This window comes from Pleuronectes platessa, chromosome 14 (assembly GCF_947347685.1).
Source record: "Pleuronectes platessa chromosome 14, fPlePla1.1, whole genome shotgun sequence".
NCBI classification, from domain to species: domain Eukaryota; kingdom Metazoa; phylum Chordata; class Actinopteri; order Pleuronectiformes; family Pleuronectidae; genus Pleuronectes; species Pleuronectes platessa.
In genome coordinates this window covers 3,699,653-3,720,734 of record NC_070639.1, presented here as the reverse complement: position 1 = coordinate 3,720,734, position 21,082 = coordinate 3,699,653, and positions in this window count along the sequence as shown.

Below are 21,082 nucleotides of genomic sequence, written 5' to 3'. Positions count from 1 at the left end.
GCCATTCCTGCCTGCCAGGGCTTGCATCATCAGGTACCAGAATCCTCCAAAGCTTCTGAAGAGCTGCAGAGAGATGAAAGTAACAGCGATCCAACTGAGAATATTCTGAGTCACCAGCAAACCCAGAGACAAAGAGTGAAGGATAGAGGGAGAGGCTGCGGAATTACTCTATTGTGTTCTCTGCATTATTGCACCTTTTTGACATCAAACTAAAAGAAAACACATTTTCATAATCATATCTTCCTCTTTTCAGCGTGTGGGTATTTTCCCCACAGATACAATCACGCCTTAGCTCTCCCTAATAGAGGTCTCACATCTCTCTCGACATCTTTTTTCCCTTTTCTGATTCCAGCAGTAGCAGACGGCACCTTATCTGAGGCGCTGAGCGCCGTCACACTGTTTAATTGGAGTGGTATTTCAGAGAAGACTGATTGCAGGTCGGTCCTGATACTCCAACCAGTATTCACAATTTCTCTGAGTAGCCTTTCTAAGAGAGAGAGAGAAAGACACAGGGAGTCGGCTTCATATAGAGGCAGCAGATTCTGATGGAAATTCAGATGATTCTTGATCGCTGCACTGAAGTAAATGGCATCATGCTTTCCATCAGCATCAGAAAACGTTGTCGGAATGTAGTCGTATAATGGGCAGAAAAGACTCCCTCTTTTCATTCATTCATTGAGGACATCTTATCTATACAACCTTGGTGTGAAGCAACAGTATAATGCAACACCACACCATCCTCAGATTTGGCCGACAGCACGAACGGCTCTCTTGATTCCTGTCATTTCTAATTCCATATTTATTATAATCACCTCTATATTCCCTCATACCACTTATCCTCTCCCAGTTGTAATTGGTTCACCTGAGATAAGTCGTCAGTCTGTCGCAGTGCTGACATATTCACACCTGTACAGGCAATTCAGAGTCTTCAATTAACCTGCATTTCCAAATGTTGCAGAAAGCTGCAGAAAACCCTCACTGACATGGGAAGAGCACGAAATCAGTGCTAAGAAAAAATGGATGGCAGGTTTTAACCATTGACAGTAGACATCTAAAGATAGATGACACGTCTCCTCTTACGTCCACTATTCAGAAATGAAGATAAAATCCCCCCGGATATGAATTCCACTGACTAACCCATCTATACACCTGCTCAAACTAGACATATTAGAAAGGACACAAATCATCTGTGAGAGAAATGTATTAGATGTGTTCCCTTGACTTTTTAATTCGGTCCATTTCTATCCATTAACATAAAGGATAGAGGGTTTGTGACCTATACTGCAGCCAACCACCAGGTGGTGATCACTTTTGGAAGCTGCCAATTCTTCCAGCTTTATACACAACCCTAGGGTTTTTCCCCATCCTATTTATCATATAAATATAGTATATTTGAATATGTGCAAATAAATGTGCAAATTCGTCGTTTATAGTTTATTTAATAACTTATTATTATACTTTAATGATTGTCACTTTCATGATTGTTAAACTGCATGTACAGTAACAATATGTATTAGATTGATTGAGCTAATTCTGCTGTTTCCCTCATAAGCATCATGATACAGGAGCTGTGTTACTGTAACTTTAGGAGAACAAAGTGATGCAGCGTCTGTGTCTGATAAGATCCCCCCCATCTGGATTTCCTGGTTTCACTTTTATCTTCCCACTGGTACAAGTAGCAACCTGCCAACAGTGCCACATGTTTTCCCGTCTGACTGCTGCCGCTGGCCTGAATTTAACATTACTGTAAGTTACACACTGCTTCCTGCACGTCACAGAGCGCTGCAGGGCCAGAGGCTGCCATCGGGAGGAGCTCCGGCTCCTCTGGTCGCTGACGAAAGGCTCCGACCACAGACACAGCAGAGGTGGTGGTGAGTGTTTCATCGAGCTCACATTCCTTCTTTTGGGAGCTGCACGCGGTCATAATTTCCTGAATACTAGTCATCACCTCATATATCACGCATTTGTTCTCCCAATTGAAACCACTCATGCAAAAAAAGTAAGGCACACCAGAGCCCCTCCTCCCCCATCCGTCCTCTCTCTCTCTCTCCCCCCGCCTCTGCCTCATCAGTATATCCATCCTCTGCCCGCTGCCACTTGTCTGCTTTCTCTCCCTCCTCCACTGTTGTTATTTACTCCTCTAACTCTGATTACTGTAAAGTATGTCACATCAGCCAGACATGGCTTCCCTAAATCCCTCACCTCTCCCTCTCCCTCCCAGCTTCTTCTCCTCGTTCTCGTTTCTTTTATCTCGGCTCCTCTCGCGGCTCAGTTTAGCTTGAGTTAGAGAACCGAGGGGGCAGAGTGGAGGTACTGTAGCAGCTGTGTGAGGTCGAGGTCAAGGTGTGGCCTGCAGGTGGCCCTATGACGGCGTGGCTGCACAAAGCTCAAAGCCATTGCACCCCCACAACAGTGTTTTCTAATTACTCAGGCTGATTAGAAGTGGTCAGGTTGAAAATGGGCGTAGCCACGGTGGGAATTTATGATGTCACAAAGCTCTAAGGTGCAACAAGTCGTCCAGCCCATACGGTTATTATTCACATTACCAGGAGAGTTGGGCTGTCAGTCAAGCCCAATTTATCTTCAGCCACATAGTTTAGATTAGAGGAAACACACATGGGAGGCTAACAGGTCGGCAGACGCTTTAATGCAACACACACACACACACACACACACAGGCTCTTGTACTACTATGTGAGTGAGGACACTAATGCATAATGCATTCCCCAGCCCGCTTACTCTCACCTTGACCATCACAATTAAATGCCCATGCAACCCTATAATCCTAGAAATGACAACTGTAGCTCTGCTCAGCCCGCGTTGAGGAAGGTGGGATTTTAACCAATCAAATATGGTTTTAATGAGGGTAACTTTGAATGTCTTTTAACAGTAAAGGCTGATTCATGCTTCTGTGTTGAAGCTTTACCGTTGGTGCACACGTAGCCTCCACACAGGTCCAATCATTTATGGTCCCTCATAGATGTGTGTTTGAGATGCTGGTAGAGTTTATATGCCTATGTTACAGTTGCTGGTCCGCTTATTTACAAACTCTCTGGCGTCTCTGTTTACTTCAGAACAATGGCGAGTGTTACTGAGCAGATCGTGTTGGAGTTGGAACTGATAGATGCTGAGAAGCAATTATTTTTTCTTAGAGAAGTGCAAGGAAGAAAAATAAATAAGTTGTTCGTTTTCGTACCTTTGAATCGTTTTTTACAGTCCAAGCCCCCCATAGCACTCATTCAGGGCGCTGCGTTCAAACCCCAAAACATCCATCTTAGCTCCGCTCAGCCACATCAAAGATTGTCTGTGCAAAACCGAGTATTTAATACAAATCTATGCTTCTTTACCCCTTTGAGACTGAGGTGCTTTCAAGGTTTAACATTTTTTTTTACATTGCCCAAATCTTTATCTCCTAATTGACCAGAATGGACTTCATCAAAAATTATTTCAATGGATCTCCTTGAGTGCCTGTGCCCCCCATAGCATTCATTTAACCATACTGTAATCCTAACTCTAACCTAAACCTCTGAAACAAGGTCTTAACCCTTTGACTGCCCTTTGAGAAAGTTAGGCCTGGACAAATGTAATTTTCCTTAAAACGACCTCATTCTTTAATATCTATGCTCACAAAGACAATTACAACACACACACACACAGCAACATGAGGGAGCATGATCGCAGCACAAGTGGATGTGTGCATCTGGATAACTGCCCATTTTGTCCACATACATTTGGAGCTTTACACCTCTTTAATGGGGGTGGAGATGGGTGGGTGGGGTGGGGGGGGGGGGGGGGGGTACTTTAAAGCTGGGTTATGTCTTTGCTATTAAGAGCAAATTGTGTTGCTCAACAGTCGGCAGCAAATTCTTTGTCAGATCAGCCTCTACTTGACTGATCCAATCAGATTAAATAACATTGTACTTTTTGTACAGCCAGCTATTCTTTTTATTATCACTAGAGCTGGGCCATCATATAAGCCCATTACAACCCTGTCTGCAGGAAATTACATTTATATGACGCTAATTTGACACAGCAAGGACTACATTATTTCGTATACATAGTTTAGAAGGAACAAGGTAAAATCTTATGTTCTGTTCCCAAAATAATTGCAACTGGATTTGGTTTTGGAAGGTAACTTATGTACTAGATGGTGAACCTCATGAAATGCTCTAAATCAATATTTTTTCCCCCCTGCCAATTATCAAATCTTGCAGTACAACATCCACAGGGAGTGAACCTCTTTGTACGCCAGCCGGGCTGCCCACCAGGTCCCTGGAGAATGCTGGAGTAAGCATACTAACATGCTTAATAAAAATATAATATAAAAATATATAAAATATTAGAATTCATCCAAGCCACGTGTTGGCAATCAGCCTTTCAGCTCAGACTTTAGATCCATGCAGACATGTAGAAGGACAGAAACCCTGTGCCTCTGTTTATTATTTATTTCTGCACCAGAAGATTGCTTTACACAGTACAACAATCTTAGCAGTCAGTATTAATATTTTGGCGCCCGCTCTGTTCCCAAAGTGAAAGCGACAGAAGAGGCGGTGCAACTAAAAGGGAGACCTTTTATGTTTTGAAGTAAGGGGTCGTCGTGGCAGCTGGAAGCAAGTGATATGCTGACATCCATTTCCATTTTCCAACACAAGAACTGGGTAGGAACAGACAGTTTCCAGTCATGATAGATGATGAACTGATCCCCAGAAAACCCTTCAACTTTGGTGGAAGTGTGTCAGCAAAAAAATCTGTGAAAAGAGGGTTCACTTTGTATTTTGTGTTAGATCAGATCTTTATTCATCAAAGCGGAGTCTGCAAACTGCATCACATGTTTGTTAATGGGATGTTTCGAGAGTCCGAACTTTGCAGAAGCTCGTGACCTCATTCAAATAACTTTCATGCTGATCACTGGGAATTATTTAAGAAAACACTGACAGTAGAACTACGTAACTTTTTTTCTTAAGTCCATCTCATAATTCATAATCGGTGCTGATCTTCTGAGTCCTACACACAGCTGCCATACGCTGGCAGACTGTCTTGCACTCTGCATTGAAGGAATCTCTTGCACTACAACCCCTGCACTCTCAGAATGGGACGATGTAATGGAAACGGTTCAAATGGCCACGGAGTGACTGAACCCATGTGGTAAAGAGACAGTATTTATATCTAGCTTTTCTTGTCTTATCAACCACACATTCATACAGCGCAACAAAAGGCTGCGCTTTGTCTATCACGAGCAAACTTAGGGTTCAGTAAGTCCAAGGACACTTTGGAATAGAGATTCAAGGCACCACAGACCTTCTTTATAGTTGCAGCTAGTCCATAGAGAAAAGGTTCAAACAACTACATCTTGATGCACACTGCCTCCTCTTTAGTGTCAAACAATAAGGAAATATATCTATAAACCCACATACACCCACTAACATTTGGTTTTTGTCTTCAAGTTGAATGGACACAATCATCATTCACTCCCAGGTCAAATGACTGCAATTGACACTGGTTTTCATCTGCACTGGCTCCAATGAATACGCTAATTCTCTGGCTTTATTTAGGTGGTATAGACACTAACGCTGCACCTTTTCTGTTGAATTGAACTTTCAGGCGTTTGAGCATAAATAGCCATGAACGTTTGTGTTTGTGGCAATACAGCGATATGGTTTCCAGCAGGTTCATGAAATCACACATGACAAAAAAAAACAGATAGGCAAACCTACATTAAAAAATAAATGTGCAAATCCACTAATGTTGGTGTAAAAGAGGTAAAAGACGTTCATTCATAATTGATTCATATTGATACATTTAAATCCACTTTAATCAATATTTTATCTACACTTTTATAATACTTATACTTCACTTTATTTGATGCTTCCGAGTTTTCAATAATTTAATCTTTAAAAGCACAGAAAAAGGAAATGGGAGCCTTAAATATGATGCAGCAATTAAGGTTCTTGACATGATGACGATTCCGGTGAAATACGTTTATTTATTAGCAGCTCTAAATTGTTCCAGTCTCCATCTTCAAACTAGGTTTGCATATGATTAACAATTCAGGAGATATTTATTTTTAAGGCCCATTTAGCCTCTCTGTGTTTCTAATTGTTAAGAACTCATTCGCACGTGCAGGGGGCTGGAATAAATACAGCAGTGAAACAGAGTATTTAGCATTCATCCACTAGAAGAATGTCAAAGCAAACATTGTGACTCTTAAATTGACGGCTAATCTCTGGACCATAAAGTCAAAACAAAACACAAATGCCAAGCATGGAAATCAGTATGTTGCACATCACTTAACTTATTTCTTGAATAGCTGGCATTTAACTCCAGGAGCGCGTACGTGACTGTTGTTTAAAACCGAGCGGAGACAGAACATGTTACCAGACAATGAGCTTCCTTGTCAGAAAATAGAAAATTATCCGACGCAAAGGTGCAGTTCTGCACCACGAAGCACTAATGGAAGCACGGTAGATAAAATTTGAGTACATGTGCAAACACCTCGGGAGAATGAGGTTGAGCTAATTTATTTGGGAGATTCAGAGTCAGAGTCAGACAAAAAAGAGCCAACAAGCAGATAGGAGTGAAATCTGAGTCCTGCTGCCAAACACTATTAAATTGGCTTATTTTGTCTTTGCCCGCACTCGCTTGCCAGCTCTCTGATAACATATTCAATATAAAGATGGCAGAAAATGAATGGCTTCTGACATAATAAACAAACTCGATACTGTTTGCTTAGGCCATCGGTATGAAAGCAATTCTCTTCATAACTGCTGGCAAGAGGCATCCTATTAGTTTATGAACTGTCAATATCTGTAGTTCCATCGAATAACAGGACAGAGATGACATCAAGAGCCACAAACAGTAATTACATGTGTCTGAAGTTAAATTATAACAAATGAACAAAAACCTCTGGTATTTTACTACATGCTCAGTTCAGAGTGATGTGATAATATGTTGTGTTTAAATCCACTGCATCGATCATGGCTGTGTGCAGCCGAGTGTGGAGTTCATGGAGCAGACACTACAATAAAGGACGCTGCAGTAGGAATCATCTATGAGAGGAAACAGTTTGCAGCAGAGGCAGAGCAACATGGTCGGACACCCAAACTACCTCAAGATGGTGTTATTCTGAAATTGTAATGATACGATATTTTCTCATTTTTTAATAAACATTATGCAAATATGCTCTGTATATTTTACCAGTATTTTAAAAAACGTTTCCTGGATGGTTTTTCATTCAATCTATAGGTTATTCACCAATTAATCTATAGGTTAAAAAACATAGATATTTTTAAATATTCAAATCATGTCAGAGGGATTTTGTAAATGATTGAGATTTTACAGATAGTTTATCAAAACACTTACTCTTTTTGTCAAAAGAAACATTTTTTTACCTATATTTCATCAGTATATCTACTGTGTTGGTCGGCTTTGTCGGATTTGTTTGAGGATTTTAAATATATATTAACTTTTAATCAGTATATCTCCTTTTTTGTCATATATTTAATTGGTAATTGTTTGAAGCTATTTTAACAGTATATTTGATAAATATAATATATTATACTATATTTAAGTTTAACAATCTCCAGATATTGTCATTACATTTTTTTATGTGAAAAACCGTTTTGTCATAAAATATGCTCAGAAGTGTACTTATTATACACAAAATATTAGTTCATCTAATAAAAGTGTGAATATTGGATTGAAATCTTAAACAAGTCAATGTCTGAGTTGCTGGAAAAGGCCATTTTCTTCTATGAAGACATAATACCATCAATCAGCTGAAATACTATGAGTAGCTTTACTTATAAAATATACTGGGGAAATGTTCTCTCCCTCTGCAGTTAAATTTTAAATGCACGACTTTTAGACTTTGGCAGTTTCGTAGATTTCAGTCTCTTTTTACAACCAACAGCCCGTGGAGCAAAAACGTCAGAAAGATGTCGTCCCTGCATTTTTCTCAGCAGATCCTCTGACTGAAGCCATTCACTTTCACTGGTGCTGCCTCCCTGAAATCTAATTTCATGCTGCTCTCACCGTGCACCATCCTCTGGTCACGCTACAGATCTAATATCTCAGCTGTTAGATTGATTTACATTGCTACAGCTTCTATTTGAAACGCCTTTGTGTTAATGTAACACTGCTTTAATGTAATAACTCCCATGCTTTTTCCATTAAGCTCATATAGGCTCGAGCTCGAGCTAGAATTGACGAGCTCGGACTTGATGTACATTTCGTAACATCAAAAGGAGGAACCTGAGTACGTTGTCCTAAAATATACCTTCCCTGTGCCATCTTTACTGAGCATTCAGACAGAATGTGAGGCAACCGGACTGCATGCAGAATGAGGAGAATAAAGAGAAGGGGTAAGGTGTGAATTCACTCGAGGTGAGTGGAAGCAGAGAAGGTTGAGGGAAATAAAATAAACAGACTTCCTGCTTAATTGACAGGCAATCGTTTTAGCAACAACGCACTGAAGCAAGGACGGAATTTTGGGTTGAACACTTTGGGGATTGAGGTCAAACGTTATTGTCAAATATTGGATGATTTCTAAATTTAAATTTCTTTCAGATGAATACTTACTTGATATACCTGAGAAATAATCACTAGCTAGTAGACAGAGTAGCTGCCATAAAACTGTTCAAGCTGCAAAATAAATTGAATCGAGAAAACCAACCACTTAATAATTTTTTATAACAATATCTTTTCATCTAGTGTGACTGCCTTTGTTTTATTGCATCTAATAACTAGCCTGACGTTGTCAGACTCACAATTCTAGTCAGAATGTGAGTCTGAGACCGCTCCATTGGGCTGTGATTATGGGGCGTGTTTCAACTGACCAGGAAGTAAAATTCTTCTTCGCTCAATTGGATAGACCTACAACCAATCAGAGCAACGTAGTATGTGACGTATGCTAAGCAACGCATTGTGAGTTTACGGGTTCACACCGGACGCTTCAGCGCCAAGCCAAGCCTTAAATAACAGCTGGCTCCCATCCACTCCCATGTTAAAACTTTGTGCCGGTCACACCGGAGGCTGAAGCACCGCGAGGCAGCCTTGGCGCAGCGTGGTGCTTCAGCCTCCGGTGTGACCGGCACAAAGCTGTGCAGCGATCTACTGGATCAACGGGTGATATTATTAGCGCTGCCCGGCGGTTCAGCGTCGCTTCAGTGTCCGTTGTGAACAGCCAAGCGCCGGGGTGATAGGGATTAGCGCGGTGCTTTGGCGTCGCCTCCACGTTCTGGGTTCCTCTTTCAAAATGAATGCGCTGTCGATGTCTTCTAAAACAGACTCAATGGCAGCATCTACACATCTCAGCTCGCCAGCGGCAGGCATGTTTGTTGAAAACGAATTCAACCCAAGGGCACTTTGATGACGTGGTTGATTACGTTACCGTTGATCATCTGTCAATCATCGTATAAAGCCCGCCCTGACAATCTGATTGGCCCGGTCGGGCATAATTTTTCCTCAACGGAGCGACTCCAGACCGAACTGCCCGACCTAAAATGTTGTGGGCGGGGCTAAGTTCGTCTGGCATCCAGGCTATCTAATAACTAATTAAAATCAAACTTAGCAGAAAAAATAAGCACTTGAACCATTTTTGCTAAAAATGTATAATCTGTGTTCATTGACTGTTAAGTTTGGTCCATGTCCCATCCACTAACATGGAGGTGGTCAATTGGTGAACAACACCACTGGGGGGCAATCAAGATGCTTTGGTTTCCCTTTCACGGCGCTGTCTTGTCATCTATGTGTTTAGTCTGTATTCATTGGTGAGGCCTTTCATTATAACATTTCTTTATAAGATAATAATAAGGTTCACACAATATATTTGTATATAATAATAATAACGGCGTGCATATATATAGCGCCTTTTACAGGCCCAAAGAATATGTGGAGGGATCACAGTGTGTATATAAAACACAACCTTAACTTTAACTCCTGTTGTTGTCATACTCAAGCTTTTCAATCCCAGTTTCTGTTTCCTCTGCACATTGTCCCCTAACCACCTCTAGGACAACTCTTCATAAATCCGTTTATTAATTCAACAAACAAAATAAAAAACCTCTGAACTTAATTGAGCCGGTTGGCAGTGCAAGATAATTGGGAAAACAACAGTTATATACGCAAGTAATTTCTATGAGACAGGGTTGAATAAACACAGAGCGACCATTCATTAGACCCGGAGCAACAGTAAAAGAAGAAAAACTCTTCCCTTTATCTATCAAGTCCCAAAATATTTAGACTTAATGCATCACTTCCTCAATGTATTTATAATTGATACCTGTGGTTTGCATTTGTTCTTCCTGGAGCGACCAAACCCTGACAAAATATTTGATGGCACCCACAGCATGAGGATGAGGTAAAGATCATTGTTTTGTTTAAGTACTGAAATAAATCCATGGTGATGTAACACACAGCGCAGACGTGTTTACTTCATTAACATTCAACTGGAGACCTCAGTCTTTCCATGACCTCATCCAGGGTCACCAAAAAGTGGCACCAATTACTTTGCCCTGCAAAAACTAATTAGTAGAATATAAACTTAACTTTTAGGAGACAGGGCTGTAACGTCCAGTTCAGATCCAGCTTGGATTTAATGTAAGAATATAACCTTTTGCCGTGGTCCACATTTATGGAGTTTGCATGTTCTTCCCTGTGCCTGCGTGGGTTTTCTCCGGCTTCCTGGGGTCAAACATTTGTGTTCTTAACTAAAACCCAGATGGATAATTTCAGGAGATTAGCCAGAGTTCATTGCAGGTGTGAAAGCAGCTTATGTTTGCCCTGTGTAATGCTGCCAACCTGTCCAGGGTACACCCCATCTCCGGCCTAACGGCACCCGGGATTGACTGCGGTGTTGACGATGGATGGAAATCTGGCTATTTGCATCTCAGCTGTAGAAGATCTTATAAGGTGGTTCTCAATTCAGGCGCGGCTTCCTTTGGAGGTCCAGGTCCACGTGGCCGAACTTGGCTGGGTAGGCGGAACCGAAATGAAGCAGTGTGGTATTCTTATTGCATAACAAGCTTGTACCGCCTTTACAGACCTTTTTTTGGACCATTCAATTCTCTGTTGTATACTCGCAATAAAAAATACGAATTTTTCCCCTGCCATTACCTCTTGGACTCTTCGTCACAGAAGCGCAATGATTCATGGGATCTATGAGAAGGATGAATTTGGGACAGGGTAGGCTCGCCGCTGTGATGCAATCGGTCTTCAAATCCAGCCAACAGCAGGATATCATATTTGATGTGCGAATCCAAGAGTTTAAAAACGTTATTGATTCACAACCGCAGTTCTTCATTACTAACACAACACAGAGCATTTAGCAACGTCCGGAGGAGCGAGGAACAGCTTCATTCAGCTCAGCATCCTGTGTTCCCTCCATTTCAGGGAACTGCTCGATACTCATCGATTGCTACAAGATATTTTGTGAATCTATCCTTTTAACTCAAGTTGAAATAAAAGCAGCTCTCTGCACCAAGTTGTTTTTGTGTTTCTCAGATCAGGCTGCATAAACAGACCCTATAGAATAACCCGGTGGTTTGGTGACAGCCACCCAGTGTTTCCAGCTCAGCTAAATCGATTCAGCCCGGATTTCTCCATAAAACACATCAAACTACTTTGATTTTTTTTTTTTTTTTCTCGCTTTCTTTCAAACCGCAGCATCTTCAGCTCTGCCCTTCCTTTTTCATAAAATGTTTTTTGACTCAGAGAAAATTTTGGAGACGGGTTAGGTTCGGCCAGACGGTGTCTGCAAATATCATGAATTTAAAGTGCAGTTGGACGAGCAAAGGTTTTGAAAAGAATAATACCAAATATGACCAGTTTTTCAACAGCAGAGATCTCCCAAAAAAATTTGAATCCTAAAACTCTAATCCAATTAATGATTACTTAAATCATTAGAATGTTTTAACTCTGATTTATTATGTCCCAAAAGGAGGTTATGTTTTCATCGGTGTTTGTTTGATAGCAGGATTACACCAAAACTCCAGGAAGTCCGGAAGAACCCAATAACTTTGGGTACGGATACAAAGCGAGAGAAGCCTCCAGAAGTTTTCTTTGTTTGTATGTGGATTTCTCAGAGAACAATAAAGGGATCTTGACAAAAAGAGTTACAGATACAGATACAAGTCTGGATCTTGTGAATTTGAAAGGGGTTTGATAGGAGGACTGCTGGGCCTTTGGGGAAGTATGGGCAAAATCTGTTGAAATGACCATTAACATTGTGAGATAGGGCTTTTCAACAATTTGGTAGACTTCTCAGAGAATGGATCGAGATGAATAAAATCAGACATGTTTAGGGGATTTGAGTCTATGAGTGTAATATGGTGCAGATCCAAATAAAAATCCAGATTTAAATTTGGTTAAATAAGGTGGCTGTTGTGCCTCTGTATGCACAGTGCCATTCTACAAGAGAAAACATGATGAAAAATGGACTGACAGACAATTTTGACACATTCTTTTAAAATATTGTACTTTCCCTTTTTGAACTCGACAGTGCCATTAAGAAATAAGGTATCATCAGGACTGCACCAAAGTCTGAGTAACAAGAAGCAGGTAAGAGAAGGACACTAAATATAGACACAAGGACGTAGAGAAGGACGTGAACCTTTGTTTTAACTTCCTTTCACTTTCCACAGAGCAAAAATCCCTTTATGAGATCAGACGATCAGCAGATGGATTTAGGTTAGGTGTGAAAGCACCCTCAAGCTACTGTAAATGAAAGGTCAGCCTCCTATTTTCCGGACTCTCCAGTGTGTCCCACCTCATATAGGTTAGTCCGGTGAACACTCTGTGCTATTCATCATCAGACTCTGGTCCTATTAGGCCCTTATGGACAGCGCTGATGTGGTTTTAATATCAGAGAACCAAGGTCAAGAATAGTCCAACAGCCCAGAAATCCCTGAACGATTAGAAATGCATTGTTTGGAAATAGCTTAGACAGCTGAGGTGAAAAGAAACACAGTTTATATTTTAGTGTGTAACACAGCCGGCTGACGGGAATTTAACAAATCCAAATTAGAAATAGTACACTGTGAGTTAATTTCAGCAGGCTGACGCTCTCTGGCTGATGAAATGCAGAGGAGATGTTGGAGAGCGGTGCTGATCTTCCCCTTTTCAATACTCCGAATGGGAAGAAGAAAAAAGAGGAGAAATTCTCTTCCCTCATTAAGAGTCACTGATGGAGAATACCAGCGGCCTCCTACAAACAAAAAGAAATAAAAATGCAGAGATGGATTTGTTTTCATATGTAACTGCTTATTGCAGCGGGGATCACACGGAGAGCTTCAGGCTAGATTTTTGTTCAGCCTTGTTTTTTTGAATGAGTTGTCGGCTTCCTGTCCATATTTGTGAAGCTGTCCTGAAGAGAAAAAAGAAACTTCAATTTCAGGTTATGGATTGTGATAGCGAATTAACTAAAAGTACAAAATATGATGTGAACCACTGTATGTTTAGTCCAAAGTATGAGCACAAGTACAACATATGTGAATGTAACTCATTATAATTTATTAAAAAAATTAAAAGAAATATTGAAGATGCTGTATGTAGAAAAATGCTAAAGGCAGCCACTCCTAACATGCTGAAGCAAGGTATGTATGACATTCAATAACTTGAACGTCTGGGGGATGGAGCCTTGGTAGCGACGTCCCATCGAGACTCAAAAAACAAACATACCAGAAGAATGCACAATTGTTTATTTGTCACTGTGAATAGAAAGACCAGAAAAATATTTAATACTAAAAAAAAATTTGGGTTGGTATATGTCCTATCTGCTAACATGGAGGAGGAAGTGTTTGCAACCCACACTGCAGCAAGATAAAAAAATGCATTGGCTTCACTTTTTTGGTTTGAGTCGCCATATCTTCCATCTCTATATACAGTCTATGGTTCAATGCCTTATTTCTAAGATTAGCTAATTAGCATTAAGAACTGTAATGAAAAACTGTATTTTTAGGGATTATACTTTTTATTTATCAGTGTCAGGAATTTAACATCCAAATTCTCTCTGCGTTAAATATCTTATAAGATAATGTGTCAGTGGACATACACATTTAATACATACCTTTGCAGACTGCATAATGCATACTTAATGAAGAGTTGCCAAATTCTGTGTTTGCCGTCTCTTCAAAGTGGAATATATGAGGCTACATTCCCCGACTAAAAACAATCAGTGTGTCTTCTCCAGTGTTATCAAAGTGTTACAAACTGATTTGGGAGTAGTGGATCCCCACGGTGTGCAGACGCTATTATGCCTATAACTTTGATCTGCCTTTCCTGCAAATATTACCTACAAATCTCACTACAGAGGAATTCCTCCAGTTTATTCCTTTTAATTCTTTTACAAAGGCTTCAGGCAAATTGAACAAAGTAGGACTAAACCCTGCTGTTTCCGGTGGGATTTTCACCTCCAAAGCCTCTTTTCAGCAGCAGCATTGCAAGGTAGAGCAAAGACGGGGAAGAGGACTTTGATAGTGTTCTTCTGGGCTAATGAAAGGTAGACTGTAAAACATTTCAAGCTGGTTGAACTCTGAGACAGACACTCCTTTACTGTTTTGAAAACAATTGAACTCAACTTAAATGAAACTCCTTCTTTTTTTCCCCTCAACTTAAAAGCTTAAGCAAAGTCTGAAATATGCAGTGCAGGTCATTCTTGTTACTCTTTGTTAACTTGTACCTGATCTGTGTATTTCATTTTCTTTTTCACATCAGACCATTTTAAATCTTGAACTTTTTTTAGTGATCCTGTTCCTTATTCACTTCCCAAAGTCAGTGACCTAAATAGCAACGAGTTTATTCCTCAAGTGGTTCGTCTCGTTTAAAAAACCAGACAAAATCAAAACAACAACAGACACATATATCGTCAACATCAATACGCTGGTTAATCCCACCACTAGATGGGCACAAAGAGGCCATGAATTTTTTTACGCTACATGTACGATATTTCCCGAAACAAGATGATGAACTTTTTTACATTTGAGGTGACGCCAAGCATCAGTATCATCATTTTTAAGTTAACGAACGTAACAATTTGAACATCTGTAAAACATCAACATGTAAGCCTTCCATCTTCATGGGACATTAGCACCGAGCTCAAAACATGGCTTCATCTCAGGAACTACAGCATTAGAGGTGGAAGCATGGATACTGAATTAATTCTCTGTTGCAGCAGTGAAATGACAATGTCTTCTTTTACTCTTTGTACCCTACTGTTTAGAATCTTGTCGATTCATCGTGCATGACAGAGGAAGGAGATTAAGGTGCATTCAAGAATATTATCTATTGTGTATTGCTATAGCATCATCTGAACCACGTAATTATCTCACAATAGGAAGACAGAATAGGCCACAGGAGGTGATGTCTAGCCTCCACTTTTTGAAGGGAATATATTTAATAAATTAATTAAGCTTGAGGGGGGGGGGGGGGGTGAACATGGTTATCATTAAATCTGCAAATAAAGATAATCAAAATCCTGTTGTAAGCACTGACAGATGTTTGCGTTTTCATGTGACATTAGCATTTAGCTCAAAGTAACTACAACCGGTTGAAGCAGATGCATTTTCATGTTGGCACAAGGTGTGAGACAGTGTTGCGCCAGTGAACTGGTGTTGTCCTGGATTTCCTTGATAGCACCACAGTGGCAGGACTGGTGCAGTTGTTGAGTGTGATGATACTAATACAGTCTTGGTGCCATAAATAAGTGCGTCAATCACAATTTGCTGTTCACCTGCTCAGAGCACTCGTTCCGCATTAGCTCAGTGTTATGTTCTCTCCTCTTTCATTGTACATTTTTCACGCAGACATAGAATTAGTGTTCCCAAATTGCCATCAATGTCAGCGAGTCAGAATGAAGATGAATGAGTGATGCTTACCAGGTCTTTAATCCACAATACTCAAGGCCTCTGCTTTACCCCGCTGACTCTTTACAGCCGTCTGAAGGCAGCAGTTATCGGTTCCATCTGCAGCCTCTGATTGGAGTGATGTAGTGCGCTGTCAAGAGCCCATTACAAAATACAATTTGTTGAACGTCAAACTTATTGCATTGACTAGCATCAACATGCATGTTGGAGACTGACACATTGAAAAGAAGAGATCAACAAAACCTCCCTCAGGACCAGTTTCTGTCAGACCTCCCCCAGTGTCTTTTCATCAGCAGATGGTTATTGTATGGATCCTTGTGATGACAAATATTATCATGAGCACTGTGAGCATGGAATACATGATGGCTGCAGAATCAAGAAATTAATCATCTGATCATATCGGTTGTATGAGCTGCTTACATGAAGCTTGGCAGGAAAACTCTCCAGAGAATTCCCAAACAGTTTCTTCCTTATGATGAGTTGAGTCCCGAGTTTTAAAGGGTTAAATGTATGATACCAGCAATGATATATGATACCTTGTTTGATATTGCATTCTTTCTGGTCCCAAGCTCTAACCAAGTATGCCAAAGGTTCTTATGGTGAGCCTGGCCACAAAATACCAAAAGCACGGTTGAGCACAAGTCTCATGGACGGGGCGTGATGACAGCGGTCTGCACCATTCTGCAGGATGCATAAGGGGCCATCTTGTTTAAATCATGATGATTAGCGTTTCTCACCTGAGCAAAGGAGTTTCTCAAACCATAATGTCCTGAACCTCAGCCCAGTAGTTTCATCTGCTAAACATGACGTAACCTGACACCTGTAATGTGCTTATGCAACATTTTAATTTGTTTGCAGTCGTGTTTCTGAATATTCACCTTTCTTCAATCTATGTTTAGTTCTCCACCAACTCCCCAGGAAATATCAGCTCCTCCACTCTGTTCACTAGCTACAGTATTTGTTAACTGGCTGCAGTTTGGTTCAGTGCACAGTAGGCTTTAAGAAATTCTTTGCAGAAACCTGTTGCCTGCTGAGGCTGAAAACGATGCCGATAAAAGCAGTGACTCTGAACAGACTGTAAAGTTTAGGGTGGAAAACCAAAACAGTTCTTTCAGATCCTGAAAGATGCTACAAAGCTGCAGTTGGGAGGTGATTCTCTCTGCTTTCATCATCATGAAGGACCAAAATAGTCATGGGATCCATTTTTTGCAGAGGTCATAGTAATGGTACTTGTAAACTATGTATTATACAATTTAGAGGAGTTGGATTTTTTGCTGTGGTTCCAGGTTGGTGTAATAATCCCATTCTCTCAGCTCCGTGGACAGTGCATCTCTTATGGAATCGTGGAGCAGCTTAAATGTTGAATCTTGGACAAACTTTACTCGTCTGAAGAAACAGAAACTTTCACGAAGAGCAGCATTTTCGCTGCTCACGTGGAACGACAAGTCCTTTGTTTAAATATTCATCAACCATTCAACATGTTAAAGTAAGAACATGGCATTTTTTGATATCTTGAGATGGATGAGTGCTCTGCCCACCGGCGTTACACGGTATTCTGTGACCCATCCGATTCTGTGACCTATAACAGCACAACAGCAAGTCTGCCTTCAGGAATCAATGAGGTGCACAGAGCATGCAGAACATCAGCAGTTCATAGAATTGTTACTCACTAAAGTAACAAGGAATTGATATTTTTACTTTAACTTCACCGGCTTCTGCAGCTCGGCTTCAACTCCAGTGAGGAGCAAACACTGTTTTTACTTGCAGGAAAAACACAATAGTCAGGAAAAAAGTTATCGTTATAATTCCGTCGTCTTCTACAAATACAAATGCAATTTAAATAAACAGAATATAAATTTTTGCGCATTTGTATCCTCTGCACCATTACCTGTGTAGCATTTCATCATATTTTATGTTTTTGTCTCAATATCACCTTTTGCCAACAAACAAATCCAGTTTATAATCTCATGCAATCATCCTGTACCACTGCACTTCACTGAAACAATATTTTTCTGTACAAAATATGAAATACAAATTCAATATCTATCTATCTTTTATATTTGTATTCTTTTTTCTACATCATTCTGACTTGTCTGTTGCTATAATAAGGGAATTTCCCTGTTGTGAGAGCATTACACGTTTTATCTTAACTAATCTTATCTTAAGATGTAGACATTGATTTTACCATCCATCACACCCCACCACACTTTCACATTCATCCACACATGCTAACAGTGTTGATTCACTGACAGAAACATAATTGCTTCCATTTATTCTAGTTTTTTTATTTACTTTTTTCCTTATCTCACTTTAAGTTATTTTTGTTGTGGCTTTTGAGTCGGTCATGACAGTACACAAACTCCAATTTGTTTTGTTGTTATGCTGTTTAAATAGAAACACTTTTCTGACTGACAATCTACTAATAAGGATGTTTTTTTGCACCTGAATGTCTGAACCGAGCTTCATCTGTTTGTTTCATTATTTCCATTTGATCTGGTTAGTTTTGGTTTCACATCGTAATTTAGGGAGCGCACTAAAGAATTTTGTATGAAATACGTCCGGCCGGTCAAACCATGGTTCCGTTTGATTCAGACTCAGACCACCTCTCTTTAGTCGGACTAAACGTGGTCCTGACCGTGGTCTGAGGAACCTTTTACAGCTGATGTTTGTGTCCGAGTGACAGCACCAAATAAGATAAGAGTGAAAGCGTCCTAATCAAGCAAAAGAAGTAAAAGGATTCAGACTCAGAAACAGATTTATATCCTGTCTCTATAGATTTTACTGCGTGTGTCTTCATTCCCAGCCGTCATTAGTCACCAAGATGTGGTCATGCTGCTCAACCCCCCACATATTGCAAATAAATCTCTTCATCTATTATTTACTCAATGTAAAATGTCCTCTTTTGAAATCTAAATATATTTCCATCGTTAATAATCACTCCATAGTGGATTTTTCTGAGATCTTTTAAAGTTCCTCCATGGCCTACTGGAGTCTTTGATGTCGTTCTCACTGGAGGATAAAAATTGTGGAAAAAATAAATTCAGAGATGGATCAAATGTGCCCCGATGTACTAATGAATAGACTGGAGCTTTATTCTGTGAAAATGATTGGCACCCTCAACACTATAAATAGTCTTATTAGCAGAAATAAGGGATCCTATAATTACCACACAGTATTTCATGATTAGGGAGAGAGATAGGCTATAAGACGTTGAATATGACATCTTTCGATTACTACTGCTGAATTCATTATTAAATATTATTTTGTCATTCTAATCACCTTTTGCTTTGTGTTTTGATATAATAGACTTAAAGCGACGGTTTAGACTAATTAGATTTACAAAAGACAACTTTTGGATCCTCTGATATGTTCACACACTGTCCTGAGATCCTGTTAGAATTTCAAATCCCTGTAGGTCTTTATTCCTTTCCCCTTTTCATTAGCGAAACGGAGAAACTGTGTCAGCTCAGCAGGGTTTCAGCAGTGGGGAATTGCAAATGAAATCCTTTAGAATTTCTGGTCCAAGTGTACAGTATGTCTGCAGATTCAAGACCAGACCATTAGTGAATAGAGCAGTCTGCTAACTATATGGAAATGTATGGTATGCCATCAGCAGTTATCAAAAGAGATGCATTATAAATAGGAATGGAATAAGAGGTTGAACAAGGCTCCGCTGCTGCAGTGTGGAGATGCATATGTATATATCTATATATATCTTTTCAAGGCAGATAAATAACATAGTTCATATTTCAGGTCACTGTTGTTTGTATGTTTCTGTCTGAGGGAATGATGAGAGATGTGCAGGAAGGTGCAGGTGAGTCAGATGAGGGCTGAACCTGCTCCACTGTGTTTATGGGTCATTTGTCATTCATTGTCTCTAAGCTTTTGTCAGTCAATGCAAAACGAATAAGTCTCATAACATCAGATAACTCTTCACAATGGCATTTCTAATTGTCTTTTTTATTTATTTGGTTGATATTTATGATATTTTTTCATCAACTCGTGGTTCCACAGCTGTTGTTTTTCTGTATCACTGTATTTTTCTCCAGACCAGATACTAGTAATAAAAAGTTAATTATATGTAACATTAGTTTTCACATTTTTTATGACAAATAAATCCTTTAGATATTCTGTCCATCTTTTTTCTGCTAGATCCAAGCAATCATGTGGAGTTTTTTTTTCTTTCTTTCTTGGGCATGGCAAGATATGAGGTTTGCTTTCTTTGATTTTCCGTTTTATTATATTATATCATGTATAATATTTTTTTCTAGTGCTAATAATTGGGGATTCCTTATACTCCTTTTAATTGTTGTCTTGTTTGTGTAAATGCACTGACAGGAGTGCTACTTAATTTTGTTGTACTCTGTGCCATGACAATAATTCTACATTATTGTATTTTGATTTGACTATTGTGGGAAAATTCGAGCAACGTCTCGGCTCATTTCAGGACAATGGCAACACTTTAAAGTCAGCAGGAGGGCAGGATCCTCTAAAAGCTCGTCCAGTGTGATGTTATAATGTCAGATACAGGTACATAATCTCCTTTGGCTCTGTCCTGCAGAATGACCGTGTCCATTATATGCCACATCCTCTAATATAGGTTGTTAAAATGCCGTCTTTAGATTACAGAGGTGCACAATGAATATCTTATCCCCCACCTCCTCATGTAATTTCAACTCCTCACTGACGGGGCGATTGAATGCAAATGATACATGCAAATATGCCTTTATTAAAAATAAAAAAACCTCTTAGTGATTAAGTGACTACAGAGGCATTGGGTAATGAAAAGATCTCAAGGGCACCTTTGGTTTTCAGAGAGGTCACGTCTGTGATGGACTAAAGTAGCTCCCAGCCTAAGGGACACCTTCACAGTTTATAGGAGCAGCCTTGAGGGGAGCGGCCGGCCAGAGTCAGCCGCTTTGTGGGCTTCTGGGACGGCCGCCTGCTGAAAGGGTGCCCTTCATTTCCAGACAGTGTGCCCTTTTTAAAATACGATCAAAGATACAGTGTGAGTGGCAGCAGCCTTACTGTTGTCTGTCCTCATTGCCACATTCACTCACAAACATGGCCTCAAGAGCCTCATTTGTGCTCAGTGCAGCGAGGGCCAGGCGTTCAGAACACGACCTTCAACTCTCGCCGTTATCTCATACGGATAAACTCTGAGCCGCTCGGAGGCAGAAACATACGGCGCTTAGTGTCCATGTAAATCACACATATTATTTCCA